The sequence below is a fragment of the Piliocolobus tephrosceles genome, chromosome 17 (assembly GCF_002776525.5).
Source record: "Piliocolobus tephrosceles isolate RC106 chromosome 17, ASM277652v3, whole genome shotgun sequence".
In the NCBI taxonomy this organism is placed as follows: Eukaryota; Metazoa; Chordata; class Mammalia; order Primates; family Cercopithecidae; genus Piliocolobus; species Piliocolobus tephrosceles.
In genome coordinates this window covers 7,957,170-7,983,217 of record NC_045450.1, presented here as the reverse complement: position 1 = coordinate 7,983,217, position 26,048 = coordinate 7,957,170, and positions in this window count along the sequence as shown.

Here is a 26,048-nt window from a genome sequence, read left to right as displayed (position 1 = left end):
CCTCAGCTTGCAGTTGGCCTGTTGTAGAACCTCACCTGGTGACTGTGTGAGTCAGCACTCCTTAATAAACTCCCATATATATGTTAGTTCCTATTAGTTCTGTCCCTCTAGAGAACCCTGACTAATACAGTAGAACAAAGTTATCTTGGTTGATTTCATAGTTCACTGGTTACCAACTAATAGGGCTCTGTCTCCACAAGAACTTCTGAAAATAATCAGAACTTTTTTTCTTATAACTGATTATTGGGTGCTTGGTATACCTGTTTGCTTCTCCTTCTGCATGAGGCAGTTTTGTATCACTGATGATGGTATCAGAAAATGCCCTCCTGGGTTCATCTCAGCCTCCATTTTTTTATTCTCCAAGCTGCTGGTTCTTCTCTGTATCTTCTCCCCTAGAAAGGACAAGATAATTTATAGTGTTTTCTGGCAGAATCTGGCAAGTGTTTTAGTGATTTTTAAAAAGTGCTTGTGAGACAGAGAGAAGAAGGGAGAGGAGGAGAAAAAGAGCAGGAGGAGGAGAAAGAGAAAATACACCGGTTTACAAAACAACTCATCAGTACCCTTGAAAAGTGTCTAAGTCATGAAATACAAAGAAAGATTCAGAAATTTTTAGATTAAAAAGTAATCTGGACCCAAAGATTTTTTTATTTTTATTTATTATTTTTATTTTTAGAGACAGAGTCTTGCTCCATCACCCAGGCTGGAGTGCAGTGGTGCCATCAGAGCTCACTGTAACCTCTATCTCCTGGGCTCAACCGATGCTCCCACCTTTGCCCCTCAAAGTACTGGGATTACAGGTGTGAGCCACTGCACCAGCAAAGTTTTTTTAAAAAATGTCGAGAAAGAAAGTTCAGAAGAAAAGGATGAGAAATGCTTGTGGAGACATTCAACACTAGAGAAAAAAACATTAAAAATCAATTTTATTTATACATTTGATAAATCTGCTGGACAGCATCTTTAAAACATTTTTTTAACATTGAAATAATTTTAGACTCAGTGAAAAATTGCAAAACAGTACAAAGATGTTCTACGCATGCTTCAACCACCTTTCTCTAGTGTTAACATCTTACATAACCATAGCACAATTGACACCATGAAATTATTATGGATATGATACTATTAACTAATCTGCAGATCATACTGCAACTTCAATAGTGTTTTTCAACTGATTTCTCTTTTCTATTCCAGGAACCCATCCAGGCTATCAAACTTCATTCATTATTTTTCCTTAGACCTCTCCAATCTGTGACAACTCCTGAGTCTTTCTTTGTTTTTCATGACTTGGACATTTTTGAAGAGTACTGTGGAGTTATTTTGTAAAATGCCCCCCTCGACTGGGTTTATCTGATGTTTCCTCATTAGATGCTTCCAATTAGAAGGAAGATTTGCATTTCAGGCAAGAATACCAGAGAAAATGATGGGCACTCCCCAGTGCATTCTGCCTGGGTATCATGATGTTGATATGTCTTATTACTGGTGATGTTAACCCTCGTCTCTTGGCTAAGGCAATAGCTGTCAGACCTCTCCACTGCAAAGTGAACATTTTTTCCTCTTTAATTAATAAGTATATTGTGGGGAGATACTTTGAGACTGCACACATATCCCGTTGTCACTGCACTTTTCTCCCCTAATTCTAGCATCTATTGATGGTTCCTACCTGCAACGATTATTACCATGGTTTTTGTAGAATGTCTACAGTCTTCTGAAAACAGCCACAACCAGATCCAGTTTATTAACGTACCGTAAGAAAGCCCTCTGTCACCTAAAACAACCCAGTCAGGTCTAATAGATTTGTCCAAGAAGTCTTTACATTTGGGACGATAATTTTCCTGAAGCTTCTGCTTGGTCACATTTAGGTCAACAGAAAACAGTCATCATTCAATCTTGTATATTCTCTGCCTCTTCTTGGTCCTTCTTGACTACAGTGAAACACCACAGTCTAGGAGTAGCCCAACAAGCAGAACGCAGATAATTTTATCACTTCTCTTACAGCAGATATTCCTGTGGGATCTATAAGACCCCAGCAAAGAAAGTGCATGAGTAAAAAGCATGTTGGCTGAAGAAAAAAAAGGAAGTGCCAAGGTCCTTTATCAACCAAAGATCACAGACACGCCATAAAATGCAGCTGCTACTCAGTTCCAACTTTTTTCAATACCTTTAGTGAAGTATGTTGCTAAGGGTTTTTCAAAGTCGGTTTTCTGAATCTGCCATGTTATCAACAGGATATAAATGATTCCAAATTTCAAATAATAAAATTAGAACAAAACCTGTGCAGGTCAAACCAGAAAGTCTCAGTGAGTTGTTGCCAGTCTGTGGGCCATGTATTGGTGTCTGGAATAGAACTTTCGGGACAATCTAAGAACCTAGACACTTTGGGGGATGTCTGATGTCCCGTGGGGGATATTTTGTGTTCTCAGTGTATTCAGTTTTTATTTTTCTTTCATATTCTCCAAGTGACTTTTGGCTTCTGCATTCCATATACATTATAAGTGGAGTTTTGGATGTGAGTGTTAGAGCTTGTTTACGCAAAGAAACTTTAATCATATTAGATGCAACTCATTAATATTTTAGCAGCCCCAAATTTTAGCTGGAGCTGTAGAAAGTGGTTTAAATTAGCCAAATTCCCTTCTCTTATGACAGTGTTTCTTGTAGCTACGGTTTGAATATGGTTGGTGCTCACCCAAACTCATGTTGAGGCTTGGTGCTTTATGTGGCCATGTTGAAAAGTGGTGCCTTTAAGAGATGATAAGGTTGTTAAGAAGGATTCATGTCTTTCTAGTGAGACTGGGTTAGTGCTTGAGGGAATGGATTAGTTCCCATGAAAATGGGTTGTTACAAAGTGAGTGTGTTAGGCTATTCTTGCATTGCTATGAAGAAATACCTGAAACTGAGTAATTTATAAAGAAAAGGGGTTTAATTGACTCACACTTCTCTAGGCTATACAGGAAGTATGGCACTGGCACCTGCTTGGCTTCTGGTGAGGCCTCAGGAAGCTTTTAATCATGGGGAAGTTGAAGGGGGAGCAGGTGTCTGACATGGCAAGAATAAAAATAGGAGAGAACAGGAGCAAGAGAGAGAGTGGGGAGATACTAAACACATTTAAACAACAAGATGTCATGAGAACTCCCTCACTGTGGTGAGCAAAACACCAAGCTATGGGGTATCTGCTGCCATGACCCAAACTCTTCCCACTGGACCCCATCTCCAACACTGGGGATTAAAATTTCACATGAGATTTGGTGAGAACATATATTCAAACTATATCAGTGAAGCTGCCTCCCATGGTTAGCCCTTTGCTTAATCGCTTCTGCTTCTGTTTCTCCCACATGTTATGATGAACATGAGGCTCTCACCAGGAGCCAATCAGGTGTGGCCATCAGATTTTTCATTTCTTAGCTTTCAGCACCACGAACCAAAATAAACCTCCTTTCTTTATACATTCTCCAGTCTCAGGTATTTTTTGTTAGGGCAACAAAAAATGGACTAAGACACGATCCTATGGTATTCATTCCTTACCCCGTTTTTATCCTTCTCCTATTGGTTGCAGTATAGAAGGCTGAAGAATCCTGCATATTTTCTTTGTCTATTTTCTAGATTAAAATATTAAAATAGGCACACCTAGGAGACCTCCCACAAAGTTGCTATCAGTCCTTGAGGTTACATATTTTCATTTCATTTAACCCACCATTCTTTGTCCATGCATCAGTGATTTAAAAAAAATGCTTCAGGTTGAGTGCGATGGCTCACGCTTGTAATCCCAGCACTTTGGAAGGCCAAGGCGGGTGGCTCACCTGAGGTCAGGAGTTCGAGACCAGCCTGGCCAACATGGTAAAACCCCATTTCTACTAAAAATACCAAAAAATTAGCCAGGCGTGGTGGCGGACGACTATAATCCTAGCTACTTGGGAGGCTGAGGCAGGAGAATCGCTTGAACCCGGGTGGCAGAGGTGGCAGTGAGCTGAGATCATGCCATTGCACTCTAGCCTGGGCAACAAGAGTGAAACTCTGTCTCAAAAAAAAAAAAAAAAAGTTTCAGTGATGAAATAGTAGATTAGTAGATTTCCTTGCTGTAAGTCAACATATAGTGTATCACCTCAAAAGTGAAATGTCAGGGACAGATCACGGCATGTTGGAAAAAAGCAGGGACTCTGGAGAGCCAGATTGCCTGATATTAAATCTCAGCTTCATCACTTAATAGCTGCATTACCAGGGATGTGTTACTTAAGCACTTCCTGACTCAGTTTCTGCATCTGTAAAATGGGGTTAATAATGGTACGTACTTCATCAGAAAGTGGTTAAGATTAAATAAATTATATAAGTAGAATGCCTAGAATATACATAAAGTGATCAGAGGAACCTCAGTAAAGATTGGATGGCTTTTGTTACTTCTGAAATAAGTAAAAATTCCCTTGGGAAATGGAACAAGATGGGTAGAAAAGGAAACAAAGCACGGAATGAACAGAGAGAGAAATCTTTTATTTTATTTTATTTTCTGAGTTGAAGGAAGAACAGAAAGATCTAGCACAAACTTCCATCTTAAACCAAGCTGGCATCTCTTGTTTTTATCTTTCATGTCTGGAGCCTGAGTCTCCAAAGACAATTGTGAAGGGGATTGTGTTTGACTGATCAATCAAAAGCAACCCCCTTGCTTGTCTTCTGAGACTCTGAATTAAAACCTCCAGGCAGGATTCTGGGGAGGACAGGACCAGCGAGGGGGCGGGCAGCTACTCAAAATTGAGTGGGCTTTGATGGCTGAGAAGCAGCTGAGATAAAAGAGCTCCTCCCAGCAGAGCTGAAATTAAAACAGGAAACATTTCATTAGGCCCAGTCCCAGGAATGCAGCCCTGGGCGGTGAGGAAAAGCAGAGGGGACAGACGCCCCAAGCCAGCTCTGTCAGCAGTGGGCAAGTGAGCAGGCCACCAGCAAGGACAATTCTTCCAAGGACACTCTATTGAGGCTGCTTCAAGCAGCATGAGTCCCCACAGCTACAGGAACACCAGGAAGCCAGCAACCTGCAGAGTTCAGCAGTCAGAGTGCGTGGAGAACTGATCTCCACTTACCTGGCTCCGGTCTGTTCCACAGTCTCTCCTGGTCCCTGCTCCATGCCTGAAGTCGCTAAATGCTCCCACTAGTCTGGGCATTCACCATCACCAAACAGACCTTCCTTTCGTCAGCCGCTAGCAGTGTTATTTCTTCTGCCTGGGCTGCCTTTTCCTCATCTCCACCCGCCAAGCTCCTATACTTTCTTCAGAATCTAGCTGAAATCTCACTTCTTACAAAATGTCCTACAGCCTCTATCAGCAATGTATTTCTCTGATCTATCCAGAGAGTTCACATTCCCTTGTACTTGGATTTTAGAACATGCCATGGACCTGGTAGGTTATGCTTGGCCAATGACCCACCCTGTTCTCCCACCACATTGTATTTGTAGGTAGGAGGAGGAGCATATCATTATCTAATTTTCCACAGCAATCACAGATACTAGAGTTGAACATGACCTCAGGCTTCCTTTAGTTCAGACACGGCAAATTTACAGCACCTGGGATACCACTTGTGCCATCTGTGGTCAAGGCAGACCCTATGCACCACTCAGAGAATTCTTCATTTCTATTCAATCTGGACTTAGATTCCTTGTCAACACACTGTTCTGGGCAGTCACACTCAACAGATTTGATTTGGAATTTTTATTTTCTATTTTTTGTCTTTTTGTCCGGGACACAAACAGGTAGCCCATAACACAAGGTGAGTACAATTACCCGAATAACCCACAGAGATGAAGTAGAATCAGAGTGCAGGACCTCTAGGGATAGGTGACAATGCACAATTGATCACAAGACCTTAGGAATTAAGTACAAGGGCAGCCCCAGCCGTAGGACTTCCTGACATACTCCGGCAATGACTCCAAGATGGTGGGCAGGAACCCAACCCAAGTCGCTGGGGTGAGGATTCATAGCCTCTTATCCAGGTGCTAGAACTAAACCTGCTCACATCCTTGGGGCCCCAAAGGACCCTGCAATGTGAACACATGTGTGTTTTGTGAATCTTCAGTAAAACTTTCCCCAGACACAAGTAGGGCCATTTACTAGTGTGACTGTAAATTGAAGAAAGGTAAAACTCTTTTGGGGATGAATTGATATTGGCTCTGAACGGAAGCTCATCCCCAGAGACACCAAATAAACAAAATAAAACCAGATGAAGCAAAACAAAACACAATCGTATTTTATTTGGAATAGAAGAGAAGACCTACTTGCCACCCCTTAACTAATTCAGCACCACCCCCATCATATATGATGAACCCCAAATCTAGCAAAGTAAATATCTTAACCAAATAAAGTATAAAATCTGGGGAAAAATCACTATGCTAATTAAAAATAATAAGAACCAGACCTCTATTTCCGAATTGCCCAGCTAGTACCATTATAGGTATACCACACTGCTTTCTAAAAACAGTGGTTTAGAGATAATAGTACCTATGATATGCATTGGTGTGGGCGTAAAATTAAATTCCAAATTCCAAATAGAACTGCTGCAAGAAAATAATATTTCCCAAGACTTATTTTACTTAATTGCATGGAATATTAATATGTATAATGAAAATATAGAAATCTCTCATCTAATTGGTCTAATTGGTCTCTTTAAAATAAGCTGTATATGCTTTACATAGCCTAATAGGCATTGTGATGCTTCAAGATAGAAAAACAAAAAACAAACAAAAAACAGCATTCAGAATTTTTCAAATGCTTTAGCTCCTGAGACTATTTTGGCAAGGATCATGTCATAGGAATAATGCATGACAAAGGCTGGTTGGAAAGATGTTGATGAAAAGAAAAGGACAGGGATTTTGGAATCTGTCTTTGATTTGGATACTGACACTGTAACTTATTTGCTGTGTGTACTCACGCTGGAATCTTGAACTCTCTGATTTTCAATTACCAGATCTATGAAACAGATGTGATAGCGATATCACAGAGGGATTTAATGAACTAACACGCTCCAAGTGCGTGACAGTAGTGGGTACTTAGTAAATATTAGTTCTATTGCTTAAATCTTGATGCATGGACCTGAGAACTATTTTCTCAGCAACAATGATAGTCTCTTAAATTAAAATTATGTTTTGCCACTGTTTAATTGCTGTATAAACATTTTGGCTCTTGTGCCTTATTTATTCAGCATTTATTCAAAATGAAGTTTCTGTGCATGCCAGAGACGATACGATGTGTTCATCAAAACATTTCATTTTCCTTTTGAAAATGCAGGAAGGCTATTTTCCAGCATTGTCCCACAACCCCTTGAGTCTTTATATGCCTACATTACTGTTCTGGCCACAAGAACATAGGTGGAAAGGATGTACCTCATTTCTGGGCTTGAGCCCTGAAAGATCTGCACAATCATCCACGTATTCTTTTTTTTTTTTTTTTTTTTTCTTTTTGAGACGGAGTCATGCTGTGTCGCCAGGCTGGAGTACAGTGTTGTGATCTCAGCTCACTGCAACCTCCGCCTCCCGGGTTCAAGCGATTCCTCTACCTCAGCCTCCTGAGTAGCTGGGACTATAGGCACACGCCACCACACCAGGCTAATTTTTTGTATTTTGGTAGAGCTGGGGTTTCACCATGTTGGCCAGGTTGGGTCTATCTCCTGACCTCGTGATCTGCCCACCTCAGCCTCCCAAAGTGCTGGGATTACCCGTGCCCGGTCATCCATGTATTCTTTCACCTGTATTTCTAGTTGGATATTATGGCTTCTAAGTCAGCAGTTCACACGATGGAAGAAGCTTGGAAGTGTGTATCCTTCAGATACCATTTGGAGAAGCATCTCTCAGAAGAGTGACAAGCTGCAAACCTTTCCATTAGATCTTGCATACTTGAGAAAACAAAAACAAAAACATAGCAAACATAGCAAAAACATATGCTAAAAACGTAGCAAAAACATGTGTTAAGCCCCCGAGATGCAAGGTTTATGTGTTATCTCCACATGGTCTAACCCAGTAGTTCTGAGTCAACCTCAGTACTACTGACATTTTGGTCTGAACATCTGCTTGCTGCAGGGGACTGTTTTGTGCACTGTAAAATATTTAGCTTTACCCACTAGATGCCAGTACTGCCCCCCTTCAGTTGTGACAACCACCACTATCTCCAGACATGGCCCAATGGTCCGTGGGAGTGGGAGGAGCTTAAAAATTACTCCCATTGAGTCAAACAGTGAGAACACATGGACACAGGGAGGGGAACATCACACACCTGGGCTGGGGTGGGGGGTGGGGAGCTAGGGGAGGGATAGCATTAGGAGAAATACCTAGTGTAGATGATGGGTTGATGGGGCAGCAAACTACCATGGCACATGTATACCTATGTCACAAACCTGCACGTTCTGCACATGTATCCCAGAACTTAAAGTTTAATAATAATAAAAAAAAGAAAGTACTGCCAATTCTTCTCCACCTTGTAATTACATTTTCCTGGTGCGTTTTCTCCTTCCATTGAGAAATTTTGCTTTTCCTTTATCTTCCTTCTATTATGGATACAATAATTATAGTTTTTCTTAAAATTGAACTTTTCTATATCAACTATTAACAGGACAAATCCCTGGAAGGGGACAATGGTTAGGGCAGCTTAAAAAAAAATCACTCCCATTGAGAACCACTGGTCCAGGCTGACTGGAAAAAGAAAATCAGTGTGATAAAACAACAACTACAAAAACGAAACAAATAAAAGAGAAATGTATGTGGAGCCTGCAAAATCAATTCAGAATCCCTTCATGGTTTTTTTTTAATCCATTGTCTTTAATACTGGAAATCTCACCTGCATTTTGTAGAGTCGATGAGGAGACTGAAACACAAAGGAGTTACGTATCCAAATGTACCTGCTATTACATGCCTGTATGTAAACCCATGAAGTTGGCCTCCTAATGCCACTCTTAAATACATAAGCCTTCTGCAGAGAGCATCTATGCACCATTTTCTTGAATATTTCCTGAAGTTTCAGAGGTAGGTTAGGCAAAAGTTGGGTGGAGCAGGGGAGAAAATTCCTGGGGACATACTTGTTTCATTCTACATCTACTGGACCCTGTGCATCAAGAATCCTAATGACTTGCAAACTCACTGAGATACTGAAAAGTAGAGCTACAGACTTTATAAAATTGTTCCAAAACCAGATGAAGATGAACTACTTGTCAGTCCTCTCTAGATTCTAGTAGAATCACCAGTAAGAATATATGCCACCTATCCCTTAGGATGATATTTCCAGGGAAAGAAGAAAAATGAGCCAGTCAATCTAATGATTGTCATTTACTTAGTAAAGAAACTTAGAACCTGCCATCACACATGGAGTTCCTTATGTCTACACTGAGCCCACCCTCTCACCATAGTGTTGCCTGAGGAGTGTTAAGAGATCACACTGAAGGCCTGATTGTTCTTTTAATATACTCAAGAAAGCAAGTTGTTGCTATAAGGAGGAAACCAACAAACACAACCAACAAACCCAAAAGTTCCAGCACCTGATCCTTCCAAACACATTTGTAAAATAAACTTAAAACTGGATTCTTCTCCATAGATCGTCTCAGAACCTTTCACTGGGGCATGTGTTTGTGAATCCCAAAGACAGAAAAGAGAGTAAACAATGCTTTCCTGTCATAGTTGAACCTGAAACTTGTTTTTCATGGCAACATTAATCTAAAGGTATCCACACTGAGAATCAGGGTGTATCAGGTAACAATGAAGTACAACTGTCTCCTGCATTAGCTGAGGATCTCAGCTATTGGGGATCAAACTAGTCTCTACTGTTAGAGTCCTAATGCACTCTTATGTATTTAAGAGTGCATTAGGAGGCCAACTTTCTGGGTTTACATACAGGCATGTAATAGCAGGTACATTTGAATACATAACTCCTTTGTGTTTCAGTCTCCTCATCTACTCTACAAAATGCAGGTGAGATTTCCAGTATTAAAGACAATGGATTAACAGGAATATTTCTTACCCCCTTGGTACAATGGGTTGATAAAAAGACCACTCACCTCATGATAACATTGTGGGGACTAAGTGACTGTGAAAAGAGCATGTATTAAAAACACTGGCTTTGAAGTTCAACAAACCCTGGCTTTGACTCATGAACTCCCTAAACCTCAGTTCTTCATCTATACCGTGGAGATAATATCTTCTTCAAATGGGGTAAAAACTAAATGACAGCAGTGTGTGTGAACTGCTTAGCGTGGTTGTTGACACAAGAAGCACTAAGCTATTGTCATTATCACCACCACAGCTATGGATGCTGCATGGGAATCTTTTACAGGAAGAGTTTTCTTATCTAATTTGCCTAGTAATCAATAAAAAATCCAAAGGGACTGTCGAGTAAAATGTTAAATAAATACTGAGGAATAACGATGAAACGTTCATAATATATGCTCTGCACTAAAACATCTTTACAACTCTCTAAGGAATTAGTCTTTTTAATGTAATATGTAAGGAAATGCTACTGGGGGATAATATTGATCTGAAAGTCCTTTGGCAGTGACTTTTAAATATGGACATTCTATGCCAGAGATCATGTTAGAGCTCCTGGCTGCAGAGTTTGAGGCTGAGGGAGTTGTGACTGAGCCTCGGGCAACACTCCCAGGTTGGTATTGCTTGTCACAATTTCATTACCCTAAAAGCATCCTGGAATAAAAAGCATTCTAAATACCTTCCTGGACATACAAACCTTAATCCCCACAGAGTTGGAGAGCTATAAAGTGTTTGAGAAGCACAAATGTCCTCCGTGCAAGTGCAAGAGGCTCATTTTCCCCAAAGACTTTAACTGTCTCAACTCGGTAGCCTTGACAAATGGAAATTCATCATTTCATGTCCTGAGACCTGGCTCCTTGCATTCATGCAATTAAACTCCAATACAATACGTGATTATTGATGTCTCCTGTGCCAGATGCCGGGAACAGAAATCAAAGAACAATCATCACGATTAGTTCTTCAAACATTTATTGTGGTTTTACTGTTGGTACCTTTGTGGTGAGGGCTCCCTGTGCGCTAGGTGGCAATGTAATTCAGCTACTCTGTGTTGCAAGAGACAGAAGCTCAGCTCCAACTGCCCTAAGCAAGAAGGAGAATGCATTGGGGAATGCATTGGGAACTGCGAGGCTAGTACTTGCTTAAGGTACAGCTGGATCCAGGGCTTCAAATGCAGATATCAAACTGTATTCTACTCTCTTCTCTCTGCTGCACTTTCCTCTTTACCCCCCCTCATTCTCAAGCTAATCCTTCCTCACAATAGCAGGAAGGTTGCCAGAAGCATCACGCTTGTATTTACAACCCCCAGAAACTGTCCTGGGAACAGTCAACCTTTCTTGCTGCTTGCTTCAGCCGGCATTCAAAAACTGACTGATTAGACAAGTTTGAGTCATAATTTCACCTGAAACTGAGCCTGTGGTTTAGGATATAGAAAATACTGATTGGTAGGCTTCAGTCAATTTCCTATACATAGACAATTCACCTAAGGAAAAAGGAAATTGATGTGATGTAACAACAAAAACAACAACAACAAACAAACAAACCAAAAAGGATAAATGTATTCAGAGCAGGCAAAATCAATTGAGAACCCCTTCATGGTTTTTGTTGGGTGTTTTTCGTTTTGTTTTTTTGAGACAAAGTCTCACTCTGTCACCCAGGCTGGACTGCATTGGTGCAATCTTGGCTCATTGTAGCCTCTGCCTCCCAGGTTCAATTGATTCTCCTGCCTCAGCCTCCTAAGTAGCTGGGACTACAAGAGCGCACCATCATGCCAAGCTAATAATCTTTGTATTTTTAGTAGAGATGGGTTTTCACCATGTTGGCCAGGCTGGTCTTGATCTCCTGACCTCAAGTGATCTGCCCACCTCAGCCTCCAAAAATACTGGGATTACAGACATGAGCCACGGCACCCAGGCATCCTTCATGTTTTTTTTTTTTTTTCCATTGTCTTTAACACTGGAAATTTCACTTGCATTTTGTAGAGTAGATGAGGAGACTGAATTACAAGGCAGTTAAGTATCCAAACTTACCCACTATTACATGCCTGTGTGTAAACCCAGGGAGTTGGCCTCCTAATGCACTCTTAAATACATACATAAACTTTCTGCAGAGAGCATCTATGCACCATTTTCTTGTGTATCTCCTGAAGTTTCAGAGGTAGGTTAGGCAAAAGTTGAGTGGAGCAGGGGAGAAAATTCCTGGGGGCGTATTTGTTTCATTCTACATCCATTGGATTTCAGACCTGAGTATAGTTAGGTGTATCTTCTTTCATGACCTCCGAATTGAGTTCCCTTGCTGTCCTGGGATCTGGCTGTTTTTCCAGTTAAATATAAGGGATGGTCTATTTGTTATGGCTCTTAGTTTAAGCAACAACATGGATCATAGCTCATTTAAGCAGATAAGCGATTTACTGAAAGATTATTTTGGTTGTTCACTAGAAAAACTGGAGAGCTAGGTTCTCTTTTCTTTTTCTTTCTTTCTTTCTTTCTTTCTTTCTTTCTTTCTTTCTTTCTTTCTTTCTTTCTTTCTTTCTTTCTTTCTTTCTTCTTTCTTTCTTTTTCCTTCCTTCCCTTCTCCTTCCTTCCTTCCTTCCTTCTTTCCTTCCTTCCTCCCATCCTCCCATCCTCCCTTCCTCCCTTCCTCCCTTCTTCCAGGATATAGGCAGAATGTGCCTCAGCCAACATCATGGTACAGAACTAGTTTGGTGACATCACTGACATTAAATGCTTGCTAGTTTGACTGACCCTGGACACTGCTGAATCTCCTATCAAAGACGCCTGCAGTTTGCTATAATTTCAGAACTGACTACCACTGGTGCTGCTGGTGGTGCAGCTGTCATTGCTGATGAAGGTGATACACTTCCTGGAGGCTTCTTCATGGACTCTCAAGCTCCCAGTTCTGGAGGAGAATGCATTTGATCGGCTGAATCTAGATCATGAGCCACCCTCTAGACCAGTGGTTCTCAACTGGACTGTTTGTCTCCAGGGGACATTTGACAATGTCTGGAGACAGTTTCAGCTGTTATAACTAGGGGTAGGGGTTCTCCTGGGATCTCACCCATAGAAGACAGGAATGCTGCTAAACATCCTACAATGCACAGGACAGCTTCCCACAACGTAAGATTATCTTCTTTAAAATGTCAACAGTGCTGAGATTGAGAAACTCTGCCCTAGCTTCAGGGATTTTTGGAAAAATTCGTATGCTAAAACTTTATGTTCTATTGTGAGAAGTGAGCTCTGCCTCTCCAAAAACTTCTGCAATGGAAAATTCCCTACACGGAGGAAGGGAGTCTGATGTTAAAAAAAAATAATAAAAGTTCCACTATAAATAGATACCACAAAGGCAATCTTTGTTGGTATTCTAGAATCCTCCTCTTTTATTTCTGGCATCTGCTTGCTTCAATACTATCTCAACCCGTTTCCAAATTCTTGGCCCTGAGATTTACCCCCTGTATATCTGCCTTAGGATCTAGGGCAGCTTGGTTTCTTCATGCTTCCTAGGTCCCTTGGCTTGACCATGTGAACTCTCCTTTCTACTGCTCCACCAGATCCCTGTGGCTCTTGGAATCCTACCCTGGGACACCTTCAAGAAAAGTAAAGCTCCAATATTCCTTTACTTTTCCTCCTGGTTTTCTCAGCAAGGCTGCCAATTCAACACGGAGAGAACACAGCCAGATCATGCCATGCCAGGATGTCTGATGCAGCATTTCCAGTTATCAAAGCTCCTGAATGGATTCCAACAAAGACACCAATATTCAGAAATCAGTAGCCATTCTTATGCACAAGTCTTTAAGTTTCAAGGGATTGAATGGTCTGAGCAAGGAACCTTGATGGCCTCATGTGAAAAGAAGTACTTAAGATACTGACTTTTTGGCCTCTGGGAATCCCATGAAGAAGGAATGACCAGTTGGCCATAATAAACAGTGCAGTTGGAGGCTTTAGGATGGAATTGCAATTCCAACTGGAATGAGTGACTTCACTGTCCTGGGCACCTAACAGTACACTCCCAGAAGAGGCCACGAGGTCAGAGAGGAATTAGAAGAAACAAAAATCATCAGATGTGTGGTGTTCTTGCCTCTTAACCTGTAAGAGACCATATAACTCAGACACCTCTAACCAGAAAGTCATCCTTAGACAAAATTGTAGTTCAGACAGCATAGAAATCCATCAAATGAAGCACTTTTTCAGCTCAGCAAGCTTCTTTGTGTCATTTCAAAATTGCAGCTGACACTTTAATATTTAAACAGAACAGAAGAGATATGGATTATTTATTTTCTTTTACTTTAATTTTACTATTGTACCAGTTCCCGACTTTATTTTTAACTTTAAAACAACAAAGCCCTACATTTTAACAGCAGCTTCTGCTTGATTCATCAGGTTGTGAATGTTAACCTGACACTTACAATCCATAAAAGCCTTTTTCAATGCCATTGTCCCATTATCTACTTCTATATTGCTATGAAATTACATGGAAAATATTTTTTGCTCTGGGCAAAACTAGTCATATAGAATTTGACAATGATCTATATATTTATGGAGGAAAATTAATCTTCAATGCTTCTAAGTTTTTATGCCTCATAATTTTATCAAAAATGTCCAAATGCATCATAATGGAGCTTCCAGAGACATGAAAAATGTCCCACTTTTTCCTCTAAGATTTAAAAAAAGAAAAACACTACACTCTCAGAATGCCTTTTGAACACACTGTCGGGTTATATACCATTTAATGCACCACTCAACAACTATAGCAGAATCTCACAGAAACCTAAAACATGGCAACAACTATGTAATAGCCCATTTGAGACCAGTCATGGATAGGCCTACAAAATGGTTGTCTTAGCCTCAGCAATTGTAGAACATCACTCATCCAATCCAAGAAATGTTTACATTCACATTAACATAAATTAAACTACAGCTGTTTTAACAGTCACAAGTCACAGAAGCCCAACTCAAGCAAAACAAAAAACTCATTGATTGGCTCAAATAACTAACAAGTTCCACCAGGCTCATCTACTTCAGCCAAGGTCCCAGAGGATGCAATCATGCATCCTTGTCTTTTCATTCCTCAGGTGGGTCCACCGTGCAGCAGGTGTCATGCTCACAGCCTTCCCAAACCCATATATCAGAGCTCACCCCACCCATCACAATGAGAGTAACTTCCTTCTTATCTCTGGCAGAAAAGTCCCAGAGAAGACTCTGAGTGGCTCAGCTCAGATCACATGTTCATCTCAGGACCAATGACAGTGACCCACGAGATGAAACCCTCTGACTTGGCTTACATATCCTGGTAGGTGGGAAATCTGATCCAGTGCCAAGTTTATGAAATGGGTTCCTCAAAAGAGTCATTGCTTCTTCAGCAGAAGACATGCTGGGCAGGCAAATATGGGAATGCTCACTACCATTGGCATTGGGTTTCAGTGGCAGTATTTCCATCTGTGGTTTCACAACCTATTTGGCCTGGTCTCCACTAAAAGGGCCAGCAAGAGTTATTTCTTGGGAGGATTTTATATTGCTCTGACTTAAGATTTCTGTTTCTGCATGTGGCAACACTTAAATTTTTATTCTTCTAAATTAGGCAATAGTGTTGAAGTTCTCTGTCAATCAAGGCTTTTTAAAATTTTATTTTGTTTTTTGAGATGCAGTCTCACTCTGTTCCCAGACTGGAGTAAAGTAGCATGATCTTGGCTTACTGCAACCTCTTCCTCTGGGGTTTAAGCGATTCTTCTGCCTCAGCCTCCTGAGTAGCTGGGACTACAGACGCACACCACCACGCCCAGCTAAGTTTTGTATTTTTAGTAGACACAGGGTTTCACCATATTGGCCAGGCTGGTCTCAAACTCCCAACCCTGTGATCTGCCTGCCTCGGTCTCCCAAAGTGCTGGGATTATAGGCATGAGTCACCACACTCGGCCAATCAAGCCTATTTGAACTATCTTTCCCACTCTCTCATAAAGTCTTCTCCCTTCATCTCTGATGGTTTACCATGATTTCTTCTGAATGCATTTATAAGACCAACAAAATTTCCTATGAGCTGGAAAGATGTAGTTACATAGTAAAATCTTTCAGCATCTGTGTCCCAGCGATCATAAGAAATTGGGCACTTTGTCTTCCAAATTTTATGTATTGTAAGAAGAAAATTGGATTTGATTCTGTGATTACCCTTTGGTGTTTATGCACTTATGGACTCAGCAAATATTTGGTGAGCATCTATTATGTCCCAAACACTGAACTAGGGTCCCAGGGATACAACTGGGTTCAACCCTGCTCTCCTGGAATTTGGAATCTAGTAAAAAAATAGTGTTCAAATGGTCACATAGACAACTATGATATATGTTAGTGCATGTATTGAGGGCAGGGGTTGGTGGTACATAGAATTATAAGAGATACAACAAAAGGGCAATAGCCCTCGTTAGAGAACTCACAAGGAGACTTTCTCAAAGAAGTCATGTTTATATTGTGATCTGAAAGGTACGTAGTGATTAACCAGGCAAAAGGAGAATGAAAGGGCATAAAGACAGTTGAGATTTTCTTTGAGGTTCATTTTCCTAGTGTCCGTCAGGGCAACTTAATTTTGGGTAATAATTCAAAATTTTCATCTATATTGTAAAACTTTCATTGAAAAAAATCTCATGGAGTCAAAGGCCCCAATTGGTAGTAAAACATGTATTTCAATACTTTGTAGGTATTTCATGCGAAGCTTTTTGGAAGAAATATATATTATGGTATGCTACAGGTGGTAGCTACATATTTAGCAGCCATTGATAGAGAAAATTCATAAAGACAAAATATTGCTGTAAGTTTGATGTTTTAAATGACTTTGCATTGTTTTCTTTATGCTTATAACAGATATTCATCATATCCCTGTTCTAAAGACAGTGCCTGGTTCACCCAAGGATTGAAGAACTTGCTGGGACAAATTCCTGCAGCTCATGCTCACCCCTCAGGAGACTGTAGCTCACAGGTTGTGAACAAGAGGAGACATCTGTTACTTGTTTGTTCTGCTCCACATCCATTCATTTTGTGAAGTACACCCACCCTCGGTGATGATGATGTAGCCGTCAATCAGGGTGTCTGCCTCTACCATCTCAGTTGGGGGCACGTAAACCAGGCTAGCCAGAGTTCCTTTGGGGAACTGATATGGATGCTGGAAGCAAAGCATTGCTCTATTAAATTTCCTGGGATCAGGTAGGTACTCTAAGTGTCACAGAAGCCCAAGTTGTTAAGGTCATCTCCCACCATGGAGAGGACAGACCCATCTGGGAATAAAGCCAAGAGCCCAGAGAGGGAAAGAAGTGCACTATCCCAAAGACCTCATGTGAACACTTGGATTCATGTGGACTTAAGGCCAATTCACCTCTGGGTGGCCCAGGCGGGTGAGCTAATGATTTCCTCCTCCTGTCACTATCCTAAGTTGACTTGAATTGGTTTCCTCCCACTTGCAACCAGAAGGGCCCTATTACTCTAATCTCCACTAGTCTAAGCATTTGCATGTTTGTGCTGATGGGCAGAGTCCAATATTATACAGAGAGTCAATTATTGCTCAGAGAGTTAATTATTATACAGAGTCAAATATTACAGAGGATCAACTATCACACAGGGAGTCAATTATCACACAGGGAATCCGTTATCGCACAGTCAATTATCACAGAGTCCACGATTACACTGATAGTCACCAATTGTGCAGAGTTAATTATTACACTGAAATTCAATTATTACAGAGAACCATTTATTACACAGAATCAGTTATTATACAAAGTCAGTTATTACACAGGGAATCAATTATTACACAGAGAATCATGATGATTTATTATCACACATGTTCACAATATGTTTGAAAACCCTATTTCTTTGTCAGATTGACTACCATGTCATGTTCCCCTAATCTGGGATTCTAGACTTTCTGATAGCCAGCTACTGTTACTGCTAAGAAAGAAATTTCACAGTGTGTGAAAAGGGGTACAGTTCCAGGGACAAGTTGGGGAGACTGTTTCAAAGAATTGAAATGTCCACCACAAGGTCTTATAATATATTATTTATGGTGGGGAAAAACAGAAGATGGAATTACATGTATGCACAGTATGTTCTTAACCACATAAAACATACATTTGTGAATATAATTATCCCACCTCCCATAAACACACATGCATAGGAGAGTATAGACACTCAGACGCATACACACAAACACAAATCTAGAAAGATGTAATAACTATGATATACACAGATCCTATAATCTAGAAAGATAAAATGATGATATATATGGATTAACTTATGACAGTCGGTGAGCGAAACACTTCATAAATATTGCCGAGGTATTATAGGGGTTAGTTTTCACGGACTACATGGAAGCATTGTTCAGTAGGACTTTCAGCAATGGTGGAAATACTCTAAAATCCTCACCGACCAAGACAGTAACCAGGAGTCGGTCGCATGTGGACTGTGGGACCTGGAAATGTTGCTATTGGGACTGAGGAATTGAACTTTTAATTGTATTTAATCTTGGCTAATTTAAATAGCTACATGTGACTAGTGGTTACCATATTGAAAAAACAGCCCTAGAAGCTATATGTCTGGGTTCAAATATCAGTGTAATCATTTATTACCTATTTCACTCTGACTAATTGCTTAATCTCTCTGTCCCTTAGTTTTCTTCTCCATTAAGTAGGGCTCTTGATAGCGCCTATGTCATATATCACATCTCTCTCACATGCAGAGGGCAATGATGATTTTCTCTCTGTTTAACAGAAATACTGATTGTATCGGCTTCCTAAGACTCTCATAACAAATAACCACAAACTGTGTGACTTAAAACAAGCGAAACTTGCCTCACAAATCTGGAGGCCAGAAGAAAGAAATTAGGGTTGATCCCTTTTGGAGGTTCTGGGGGAGAATGTGTATCGTTCCTAGTTTCTGGTGGCTGCTGACAATGCGTGGTGTCCTTCGGCTTGTCAACACATTTGCAGTCTCTGCCTCAGTCTTGACATCACCTTCTTTCCTTTGTGTCTGTCCAAAATCTGTATCCTGTAAGATAGTGTTTCTACAGGATCTATGAGCCTGAGCATTAGTCTATACTCTGTGTCTCAAATTGTCAAACTTTTTCTTCTCTTTTTATTTATTTTGGGGTCTTTTGTTTTTTGTGGATTTTTCTTTTCTTTCTTTTTTTTTTATTATACTTTAAGTTCTAGGGTACATGTGCATAACGTGCAGGTTTGTGTCTCACAGGCTAGAGTGCAGTGATGCAATCATAGCTCACTGCAGCCTTAACTTGACTTTCTAGGCTCAAGTGATCCTCCCACCTCAGCCTCCCAAGTAGCTGGGACTACAGGCATGAGGCACCACAGTCGGCTTTTTTCTTTTCTTCTTTTCTTTTCTTTTCTTTTTCCTTCCTTCCTTCCTTCCTTCCTTCCTTCCTTCCTTCCTTCCTTCCTTCCTTCCTTCCTTCCTTCCTTCCTTCCTTTCTCTCTTTCTTTCTTTCTTTTTCTTTTTTTTCAGATGGGGTTCTCACTATATGGCCTAGGCAAGTCTCAAATTCCTGGGCTCAAGTGATCCTTCCACTTTGGCCTCCCAAAGTGCTGGGATTATAGGTGTGAGCCCCCACACCTGGCCTCAAACCTTTCTTTATAAGAATATATGTCATTGAAAGTAAGGCCCACTCCTTGAGATCATTAACTTAATCATATTTTCAAAGATCCCATCTCCAAAAAACAGTCAAATTCAAAGGTCCAGGAATAAGAACTTGAATATTTTTTGTGTGTGTGTCACTATTCAACTTGCTACATGGTTTTTATGGTTGTAAGTTTGTCTTTACCTATTTTACAATCATTTCAATAAGAAAAAAGTTCTTTTTAAAATAAAAGGAACATATATATGTGTGTGTGTATATATCCACATATGTATGTATGTGTATATATGTATGCATGTATATATGTATATGCATGTATGTATATGTATGTATGTATATACATATTATACACACTTCTCTCATATAACTACTTTCCATTCTGTGCAGCCCTCAAGGACCCATGTTTCTGCTTGTGGTGGGATATGTAAATCTATAGTAATTATTACCTTGATGAAAAGAGTACATGATAAGTCTTAATGCAATTGCAAGCTCTGAAACAAAGGACTAATTTAAAGCAGTAGATGACATTAACCTGTGTTCCCATGAGTACATTAGGATTTTCAAAATACAGCACTTTCTCCTTGTACGGCATGCATACAAATGGGACTCAATTTATTGCAAATGGTATTTCCGAGCAAAACGCTTGTGACATAATTAAGAAATGTATTCAGCCTATTACTAATTTAACACTGTTCAAGGTTCTTATCAAAAAGCCGTGTGTTGCCCCACAGTGTCACCATCAGATTTATTCATTGTAAATACAAATATATTTTATTCATAGTGGATTCTTGCAACTTCAATTATGCAATAAGTATTTATTTGGAATTCGTTCTCCTCCACCCCATTTGATAGCCATCATTAATTCATGTGAAACTGATTAAGCCTCTTGTAAAGCTCTAGCAAACACCTTAGAAGACAAACTCAATTTGTAAGGACGAAGCTGTTGTCACAATCATTTCAAATGAAGAAAAAGTAGCCTCTGGGCTGAATAACTTCAAGGCTGGTGCTTAACAAAATGCTAAGGTAGAATACTTTGTTTTTTGTGGCACCAAATTATTTTCGTTAGTATCCTTCTCCTCTCCTACAGGAACTTCCAAAGTTGGGGTCCAACCGACTCCTTTAGCTTCCTGCTAATATGCTCTTCATTCAGTCTCCCTGAGTTTTTTTAAATGGAATTACCATGCATTCCATTTCTGGCCAAAATCTAGGTATCAATTAGATCTCCCACCTCTTACCACAAACAAATCAGCAAGTTCTGTTGGTTCTGTCTCCTATAGATACGTACTCGACCCTTTGAACTGTGCAGGTCCACTTACACTGGGATTTTCACCCACCTCTTCCACCCCTGAGAACACAAGAACAATCTCTCCATTTCCTGCTCCTTCTCTTCCTCCTCAGAATATTCAACATGAAGACAAGAGGGGTGAAACCTTTCTGATGATCCACTTTCACTTCATGAAAAGTAAATACATTTTTTGTGATTTTCTTAATAACATTTTCTTTTCTCTGTTACTTTACTGTAAGAAGACAGTATATAATACATACAACATACAAAATGTGTTTTAACCAATTTATTATTAAGGCTTCAGGTCAATGGCAGGCTATTAGTAGTTCCATTTTTGTGGAGTCAAAAGTCATAGATAGATTTTCAACCTACATGGAGTGAGGAGGTTACCCCTAACCTCCACATTGTTTATGAGTAAACTGTACTTCAAAGTCACTTCTCACTAGGATGATCAGCTTGTCCAGGGTTGCCTGAGACTCTCTCGATTTTATTAGATTGGTGCAAAGGTAATTGAGGTTTTTGCCTTTACTTTTAATACCTTTGCACCAACCTAATAGCAATGAAAGTCCCACATCTCAGGAGCCTCCTCAGTCCCAGATAAGCCAGGTAGTTTGCAAGGGCTATCTCCATTTTAAAATAGAAACTCCTCCCTTTATCCTCAGTAAATGGAAATGGTTAGTCATCCTATTTGGTGGATATCGGATATTGGATATTGAAAGGTTTGGTAACCATCCAATGGGTAGGTATTGGGTACTGGATTGTTTGGTAACCATCCAATGGTTAGTCACACCTTCCCTTTTGCCTTCACATCCACAATCCCCTCTCTTCTTGACAAGTGCAGTCATATCTGGTTGTATTCTTCCTCTGCTGCAGTTATATCTCCGTACCTGTGATATTATCCCCTTGCATAAAACCCCTCATTCCATTAAACTTCTTATCATGGTGTGCAATGCTCCATTGTATTAGTTTTCTGTGGCTGCTGTTACCATCCACAAACTTAGCAACTTAAAACAATACAAAGGTATACCCTGCTGTTCTGAAGATCAGAAGTCTAAAATCAGTTTTACTGACCTCCATTGGCAGGACTCATTCCTTTTGGAGGCTCTAGAGGACAACTTGTTTCTTAGCGTTTTCCGAACAGGCTCATTCCTTGCTTCCCAGCCCCACATCACATAGTCTTTTTTCCCTCTGCTTTATCACATTGCCTTCTTTCTCCCTATCTGACTCTCTCACCTCTTACAAGGACCTTTATAGGAGGCTCTCCAAGCCCCAGCTGTGGCCAGTTATGAACTGAGCGGCACAGTAGGAGGAGAGCAGTGGGTAAGGCAGTGAAGCTTCACCTGTGTGTATAGCTGCTCCCCATCGCTCACATTACTGCCTGAGCTCTGTCTCCTATCAGATCAGCAGCAGCATTCAATTCCCATAGGAGTGCAAACCCTACTGTGAACTGTGCGTGCGAGGAAACTAGGTTGTATGCTCCTCATGAGAATCCAATGCCTGATGATCTATTACTGGGGCCATCTAGTTGCAGGAAAACAAGCTCAGGGTCACACTGATTCTACGTGATGGTGAGTTGTATAATTATTTCATTATATATTACAATGTAATAATAGAAATGAACTGCACAATACATGTAATGCACTTGAATCATCCAAAACCACCCCCCGGCCCACACTCTGGGTTCATGGAAAAATTGTCTTCCGTGAAACTGGCCCCTGGTGCCAAAAAGGTTGGGGACTGCTGCTGTAGAGGACCACTTGTTTCTTTGCCTTGTTTTCAACATCTTCGTTTCTTGGCTCCTGGCCTCGCACCACATAGTCTTTTCTCCCTCTGCTCTCTCATCACTTTGGCTTCTCTCTTCCTATTTGACCTTCCCATCTCTTACAAGGACCTTTACAGAGACCCTTATGACTTTATTGGGTTCATGGGATAATCCAAGGTCATCTCACCACCTCCAGTTTCTAAAGGTCATCAGATCAGCAAAACCCCTTTTACCAGTTAAGGTAACATATTCACGAGGTTCTTAGGTTCTTGGAATTAGGATGTGGCCATCTTTGGAAGGGAGATGCTAAGAAGCCTACGGCATCTGCTTCATCTGGTCTCTGCCTTTATCTTTGGGGTCTTAAATGGTGCTGCTGTTGGATCCACACAGCCTGGTCCATTCTTCACCTAAGTTGGCCTTCTTTCAAGTCCTTGAACACATCATGTTTATTACCAATATATGATGCTTGCATTTGGTGTCCTGTTTGCCTGAGTTCATTGCTCTCAGGTATTCAGAGGATTGAGTCTTTACTATTTTTTTTTTTTTTTTTGAGATGAAGTTTCACTCTTGTTGCCCAGGCCAGAGTGCAATGGCATGATCTCGGCTCATCGCAGCCTCCCCCTACTGGGTTTAAGTGATTCTCCTGCTTCAGCCTCCCGAGTAACTGGGATTACAGGCATGTGCCACCTCACCTGACTAATGTTTTGTATCTTTAGTAGAGACGGGGATTCTGCACGTTGGTCAGGCTGGTCTTGAACTCCCGACCTCAGGTGATCTGCCCGCCTCGGTCTCCCAAAGTGCTGGGATTACAGGGGTGAGCCACCGCACCCAGCCGTGGCTTTCCCATTTTTAAGTATCCAACTCAAATATCACCACATCAGAGAGTTTGTCTTTGGACACCTCCATTCGCTGCCAGCCCAACATCCTCTATTTTGTTGCATTATTTAGGGTGCTTTTGATACAAGCAGAGACAACTCAACTCAAACCAGTTTCAAAAATAAAGAAGATGCAGCATGTCACGTAATGTAGGTAGATGGATCCACAGTTGGTAAATTCAGCTTTTCAGTGATGTTATCAGGAACCTAGTTATGTAACATTATCCTGCTGTCCCAGTTCATAGCCACAAAATGATGTGAGACTCTGGGTATCATATGCAAACACAATCAAGTCCATGAGAAGAAAAGGCCATTGCACATATGTGTATTGTATGCAAAGAGCAAAGGAACGTTTTGCAGATAGGCCCGGCTTTAGCAACACACGTTGCCCCACCTTTCATTGGCCAGCGCTGGATTACCTGCCCACCTCTAAACCAACCACTGCCAAGGAGAAAGGGATTACCACAATTGGTTCCTAATCAGAGTTTATGCACCTGGTGGTTGGATATCTGAACACCAAAATATGAAAATAGAAGTTAGAGAAGTGACCCATCTGACTTTTACACCAATTCTCTATTTTATTTTCTTTATTGTGCCTATTACTTTGAGAAATAAACTTCTTTTATTGCCTATATTTTTCCAATAAAACATAGATTTAATAAGAGTAGGTACTTGCCTGTCTTGCTCACAATAGTATCCTCATTCCTGAACAGTGTCTGGCACATAGTAAATGCAAAATGAATCTTATTTGTTGAAATAATCTTGTTCGCTAAAATAACTCTTATGTCAATTCAACTTGCATTCTTTCATATTGTTTTCTTTGTGTCTATTCAGCAAATGTCTACTGAGCACTATCATATACTGATCACTATGCTAGTAAGTAGGAATAGAGCCCTGAACAAGATAAACATGATCTTTAGAAGCTCTCAGTTTAAAGGGGGGATAAAATAAACAGAGGTGACATTGAAATAAGTCTTGATTTTCTCTACCTCTACACACTTGAGAATTAAGCCCAAAAGTTCCATACCAAAGTGATTTTCTTTGCCATAGATTCTCAAACTTCCTGGTTCCTTACAATTGTCTGGGTTACTAGTTCTACTCTACTTTTTTATTATTTTGTTTTTATTTTTAATCTATGAGGGTACATAGCAGGTGTATATATTTATGGGGTACATGAAATGCTTTGATACAGGCATGCAATGCATCATAATCACATCTTGGAGAGTGGGGGTCTCCATCCCCTCAAGCATTTATCTTTTGTGTTACAAATAATCCAATTACATTCTTTTCATTATTTTAAAGTGTAGAATTAAGTTATTATTGACTATAGCCACCCTGTTGTGCTATCAAATATTAGGTCTTATTCGTTCTTTCTAACTTCTTTTTTTTATACTCATTAACCTTTCACACCTCTCCCCCAGTACCCCACACCCCACCCTTCCCAGGCCCTGGTAAACATCCTTCTACCCTCTATGTCCATGAGTTCAATCATTTTGATTTTCAGATTCCACAAATAAGTGAGAACATGTGACGGTGGTCTTTCTGTGCCTGGCGTATTTCACTTAACATCATGACCTCCAGTTCCACCCATGTTGTTGCACGGGTTGCTAGTTCTAAATGCAGATGACTATCTGTATTAGACAGGGTTATCTAGAGAAGCATAATCAACAGGACCTACAGAGAAAGATATAAAGGAGATTTATTATGGGGAATTAGCACTTGTGGTTATGAAGGCAAAGAAGTTTCATGATCTGCCATCTGCAAGCTAGCGAACCAGGAAAGCTGGTGGTGTGATTTAATCTCAGTCTGAAGGCCTGAGGATGGAAGGTAAGGCCAATGGTGTTAGTCCTGACCTAAGTCTAAAATTCCAAGAGCGAGAAGTGCCAGTGTCTGAGGACAGGAGAAGATGGATGTCCCAGCTCAAGCGGAGAGAGTAAATTTGCCCTTCCTCTACCTTTTTGTTCTATTCTACCCCTCAGCAGATTGGATGATGCCCACTCACCTTGGTGAGAATATCTTCATTTTTCAGTCTACCGATGCAAATGCTGATGTCTTCCAGAGTCACTCGCACAGACACACCTAGAAATAATGTTTTATCAGCTATCTAGGGGGTCTCTTAGCCCAGCCAATATATATAAAATAAACCAATACACTGTCTGACTCTCCTGCTTGAGATTCTGAGGATCTGGCTGATTAAGCCTAAATGGACTCCAAGAATCTTTGCTTTCATATTTTTCTGAATAGTTATGATAGGGTGGCTCATGGCCCACCCTTTGAGTAGCAGGGTTCTATGGGGTCTTATCCTTTCAGGATAAGCTCAGTGCAATCTTAAGGTTGGGATAACATACAGAGCTTTCAAAAGAACTTTTCCCCACATTCTGAAAGCCTTCCTTATAGAATTTCTAGGTAAAATACTGTAAAATTTGAATTTTCTATAGATAGCAAAAAATATTTAAAGGCTAAGTATGTCCCATGCAATACTTGGAACCAACTTTTACCAAAAAAAAAATTGTTTAC